This window comes from Arachis ipaensis, chromosome B03 (genome assembly GCF_000816755.2).
Source record: "Arachis ipaensis cultivar K30076 chromosome B03, Araip1.1, whole genome shotgun sequence".
NCBI lineage: Eukaryota > Viridiplantae > Streptophyta > Magnoliopsida > Fabales > Fabaceae > Arachis > Arachis ipaensis.
In genome coordinates, this window is record NC_029787.2 from 89567276 (window position 1) to 89573618 (window position 6343).

Consider the following 6343-nt stretch of genomic DNA (forward strand, 5'->3'; position numbering starts at 1 on the left):
AGTTTAGGTAGGAAGATATTTATTTATTGGATTTTTTAAAGGATATTTGTTACAAAAATATGTACTTGGTAATTAATTTTTTATTTCTTATTGGAATACTAACTTTTTTTTTATCTAAGAGTATTGGTTTTTAATATTTTTAAACATAAATGTATAAATTTTGTACAAAATATTTTTTAACATATTTAATATTTTTCTTTTCGTTGGAGACTCTACCGACACTTTGTAATTACCGTCAATTAGGCACTATCAAATGATTTGATTTTTATTATCTTGAACCGACTATTATGACTCCATTCATACACTTTGTACACGATCTTTTTTTTTGGTAACTTGTACACCATCTTTTAATTAGTGGTTTTGCTTCTGAACAAAAGGAAGATATCCGTCTGTCCCAAAAAGTTGTTAGGGAGAAGGGGAATTACTTGATTTATATAATTTAATTTGAACAATTATTTTGATTTAAATTTTGAAGCTGAATTTGGGTTTCAATGAGCGTTGGAGATGAGTGAGTGCGATGTATGAAGTGAATTAGGTGATCTATTTCAAGAAATGAACAAAACAAGAAGTTAGGTGAAGAAAAGTGAAAATACTTATTTTTATTTTCATCCCTGTTTTTTTAGTATTGTTAGATTAAAGGCCTTTTAAATCCTTAAAATTCATACTACTTTAACTTTTATCTTTATACAATATATTTTATTTAATCTACTACATCTTGTTCTTATTCTTTTTGTGACTCCACCAAAACTGTATTATACTCCTCCGAAAATTATCAATGAGAGTGTCGAATAATTTGAAATAAGTAAGTGTATAGATTAGAATTGCAGATCCAATTGACTTTATAAGCACCTCTCTTCTACTTGTTAAAAGTGAACTTTTCTTCTAATGTTGTAATTTTTTTGTCCTTGATGTAGCTAAATATCTCAATTTTTTTATTTATGCACCACTAATAGTAGCTCTAAATACTTGTCATATGAGCCAATGTGTGAGACCTATAGGATAGTAGATAAGGCTGTCCGTTCTTCTTAAGGGGTATTATTGCTAAAGAAAATTGATGACTTGTTCAAATTCACTTCTTGACCATTTATCTTACTATAAACTCGAATAATTTTCATTAACGTCCCGCACTCTTGCCTTGTAGCTTTGCAAAACAAGATAGAATCATCCACAAAAAATAGGCGGCTAATTGTAGGACATCTACTATTCAATTTAAACCCGTTAATCTCATGATCCTGTTCACTTCTGTGGAGCATATGAGAAACTCCTTCTGCACAAATCAGAAAAAGATAAGGGGAAGGGGTTTCCTTGTCGAAGCCCCCTTGTACGCCTAAAAAAGCTCTGAGGTTGACTATTCACAGTAATAGAATAGGATACAATAGTAACACACTCCTTCAGCCATCTAATCCATCTATCACAGAAGCCTATTTGTTTCATCATTCTCTACAAAACTCCACTTCACTCTATTATACGCCTTACTCATGTTGAGTTTTAAGGCCATATCCCCTCTCCAAACCTGTTATTCTTCAAAAAATGCATATACTCGTGAGAAATTTAACACATTGTCACTAATCAATCGTCCTCTAATGAAAGCACTTTGATTATCACTTATCACTTTATTAATAATTAATTGCATACGGTGAATCAGTATCTTAGAAATTATTTTATAGAAAACAAAACTTAGACTTATTCGTCTAATTTGAGACATAGTAGAGGCACTGTTTATCTTAGGGATCAAACAAATATGAGTATGGTTGAAGGACTTTAATATTCTTCCTCCATTGAAAAAGCTTGCAGCTGCTCGAATGGTATCATCCTTAATTATCCTCCAGAAATGCTGAAAAAATTTAGCAGTAAAATTGTCATCCACTGGTGTAGAGAAGGGATTGATAGAATAAATTGCTCTTTTAACTTCTGACTAATTGGTCTCACCAGAATCCAGTTTGTACTCTGCGTTATTTTCTGAGGAATTGCTTCAATTTTTGTTGTCGGATCTCTAGGATTAGAAGACGTGAATAGGCTCTAAAAATACTATTGTGCAATATTTGCTATTCCTTTCGCATCTGACCTCACCTTCCCTTGACCATTCTCTAACTTCTGCAGCTTGTTCTGTCTATTTCTGGCTTGGGTTCTTGAGTGAAAATATCTTGAATTCCTATCCCTCCCCATTTTAGCCATTGTGATCGTGACTTCTCTTTTCAATATCTCTCCTCACCTAAATATGCCTGCTCCAATTCCTTTTCTAATGTTCGAATTAAGATCCAATCTACCTCATTATTTTTATTCTTCTCTTCTTTGAACTTACCTCTAAGGTCTTTCATTTTGATTTTTGTATTATTGACTCCCTGTTTTTGCCACTCCACTATTCGGTGTCTATATTTTTTAAGTTTTGAGTGAAGCACAAACATAGGGGACTTTACTATTCTTTTCTTTCAGGTTTTTTCTACCATCTTTGCAACATCTCCAATATAACACCATCTCTCTTGTCACCTAAATCTCCTTTTAGTCCTTGTAAGAACCAAAAATTTAATAAACTATTTAATTAAAATAGAATAAAAAATAATTAAATTGTCTGAAATAAGTTGAAAATGATAAGAAATGTTAAATTAGAAAATTTAAAGAAGAAAATAAAATTTAGCGTAAAAATCTTATTTTTATCGCGAAAGGGCACGTACTGGCTTAAATTGTCCGGCACTGTGAGTGAGAAAAATTAAATTATGAGTAAATAAATTTAGAAAAATTGAATTTCATATTTTGTGAAGATAAAAATATTTGGAATAGAAAATCGGGCACTTATTTTAAAGGTTTTGGCCCGAAGTTGAGCCAAACGAACGAAAATCCAACCGGGACAAAGTTGGGCCCAAACCCACCATATATATATATATACCCAAATAAGAGGCATTCAGCCTCCTTATTCAGAAAAGAGAGTGAGAGACACTGAGATTGGAAGAGAGGAAGAGAAACCTTATTATCACTATTCATCATCTTCTTCCTTGGATCATAACTTTTGATCCGAAATTCTGATCGCCACACTGTTTGTGATCATGCGTTCGTCTCACTGAGTTCTTTAAGTCTATCCAAACAAAGTGGTAAGAAACTCAAATTTCTTGCTCCAGCTTTTTGTCCTATGTCAAATTCAAAATTGGCTTTTGGGTATTGAAATTTTCATGGTTTGGTTGTTTAGGTGTAATCTAGCTTGGGAGAATAGTAGGTTTCAACTCAAGTTTCAGTGGAAAAGGTAAGGTAACTCTAAACCCTTGTGGTTTGTCTAATTCTATGAACTCTAGTGTTGATTTTAGGTAATTGTGTGAAACTAGCTTGAAATTCATGTTGATTGGAGTTGATTTGGCTAATTGGATTTCTTGGAAGTGAGCTTTGGTGCTTGAAATTGTTGATTTGGTTTGGTGGCTTAATTGGAAGCTTGGAAGAAATCGGCCAAGGTATGGTTTCGATTTTCTTTAGGTAATATGTAATGTTATGTGAAACTTAGGTTAGTTGGCTTAAGATAGGATTGAATGATTGAATATGTGATTAATTGTATGAGGATGTGGTATGAGCATGGTGAATGAAGATTTGAGGTCGAATTGTATGAATTTGATTGATAAGAAAGATTGAGCCGGAGGCCATGACCGGGTAAGTTGATGAAATGGAATGATTGAATGTGATATGTGAGTAATTGAATGAAGTTTGAATGATGTAAATTGATGATTGAAAATTATTAAGTGTTGTTGTGAAATGTATGTGTGTGTTGGATTGATTGGAGAGTGGATATGAGTTGTATGATTGAACTTTAGTATGATGCTATGAAATGATGATGACTAGGAATTTTGATGATGATTGATGATATTTATGAGTGTGGCATTTAATATAGGAAAATGTTGTTGGATTTGGAAATTGTGGACTTAATGGATTGATAGATAGATAAATTGAATTATTTAAGTGTTGGAATGATTGAGGTTTTGATATTTGTAGGAGTGTTAGTATTGAGATTGGTATGGTACATACTGAAATTGGTTGAAAGTTTTAAAAACTAGAGGCTTTGGTAAATTTTGGTAAAAACTTATTTTTAACTAACTTTGATGGGTCATAACTTGATTTTCAAACCCCCAAATTTTGTGAAACTTCTTAAATGAAAATTGGATCCGTGTAGTTTATAACGTTTGAACAACGAATGGAAAATATTTTTTAATGAAAAAGTTATGCGCATTTGAAGTTTTGTGTAAAAATTGAATTTCCTGCACTTATAAGCTTTTTGGAAAAATTCGCATTCGTGCGTACGCGGGGGATGTCATGCGTACACAAGTCCATGGCTCTGCCCAATACTCTCGGGTACACGGAGGGCATGTGTACGTGAAAATGACGATTTTTGAAATCTCGGATACACGGCAGGTGGCACGCGTACGCGAGCATACCTTTCTGCCCTAAATGGTCGCGTATGCGGAGGTGGCTCGCGTACGCGACGTGAAAATTTTACATCATGCGTACGCAAAGGGTGGAATGCGTATGCATGACCACCCTGTTTTGCTAAAATTGTATTTTAGTGTTTTCAACTATTTCTCTAGTCTTCCAAACTCCCGTAACACTTGTTGAAGGTCCCCTAACTAGTGTTTAGGCTTTGGGATGAGCGATAGAGTAGTGAGTAAATAAAAATGAATTTTATTTTGTTATAAGTTTAAAGACGGTGACCTAAGTTTAGAAAGTTCTTTGGATGGGTTAACTAGAGTGGATTGACAGAGTGTGATATTGATGGTAATTGAGAAATAAATACAAATGATGAATTATGAAAGATTGAGATTGATGAATCTGTTAAAGATAAAAAGTGATCGTTGAGATTGAGCAATTCATTATTGATATATCATGATTGGTAAGTCGCTATGCACCTCGGGCAAGGATGATGGTTGGATCCTGCTTGTCAAGGTTGCGGTGCTGGTGTAAGGGCTATGGCAGTCTCCCGCCTACGTTCAAATGTGAGGACTAAGACAGTCTCCCACTCACATAACCTTTCATGTCATAAGTGTGAGCTTGGACATTATACCCTGAAAGAGTGGGTCGTGCACTATATCCCAGAGAGCGCAGAAAAGTGAGCCGCGCACTATATCTCAGGGAGCGCATAAAAGTGAGTCGGGCACTATATTCCAGGGGTGTACAAAAGTGAATCAGGCACTATATCCCAGGGGCGTGGCAGAAAGGTGACATCCCAAGTGGATGTGTCGGGTTGGTAGTTGAACCGACAAGTGATATCACAGCCAATAGAATAGGCATTTATCATATGCATTTTCTATGTGTTTGTTTACTTTGATTAATTGCATTATGCCTGATGACATGTCATCATGTCATGTTTTTCTATGCTTTTTCATACAAGAAATTGATGATTAGCGCTTAAATATTGAATGCTTTTGTGCTTAAAATGGTATATTTCTTTGATCTTTTAATTTTATAAATTTTGAAGGAAATAAGTGGAAAAAGAAGCAAAATAGCAATAAATCAGCTCAAAAAAGAAAAGAAGAATTTTGGGGCACATTTTTAAAATTTGAGCACGCTTTGGAACCTTAGGCCACGCTTTTAAAAGCGTGGCCTATGACTATGAAGCCTTGGCATTAGTAACATGATACATTAGTATTAATATCTTATGCATGCATTACCATGAATTGCTAATTAAAGCATGCAATACATTAGTAACGCCATCAAATTCATGAACCAAGCAAGAGAGCAAGCGTTCATTAAGCAAGAGAGCACTACGTTAAAGCATGGAAACGTTAATTGAAAGGGAAGCTTGGAAAGTGAGTGCCACGCTCGGGAATTTCAGCTTGGGAGGCAAGCCTTGTGCCATCCGTACATACTAGGAGCGCTCAATATTGTAACTCGGTGCTCACTAAGAGAGCGCTAGGAAGAGAAAAATGCGCACCAAAGGGGCAGCGCTTGAAGAACCAACGTGGCGCTCACTAAGGGACCGCTAGTGAAGAATGAGTGCACGAGAGATGCACGCTGAGGGAGTGAACGCTGTGCTCATTGTTTCAACTGAGCGTTCCCCTGGTGATGACAAGTCATCCTAGCCTATTTTAACTAGTCTTTTTCTTTTGTTTTCATTAGAATTATGCACTTTCTTGAGCTACAAGCAAGCTAATTGAATGGGATCGACCTCACTCCCGTGAGTTTTTATTACTTGATACGACCCGGTACACTTGCCGGTTAGATTTGTGTGTTTTGGGAGAGATTTATTTTTCCTCCAAAATATCTCATCAAGTTTTTGGCGCCGTTTCCGGGGATTGATTAGATTGACAATGATTAAGTGAGGTGGTGATCTAGATCAAGCACTTTTTCTTTATTTTTCTCTAATTTTGACAAA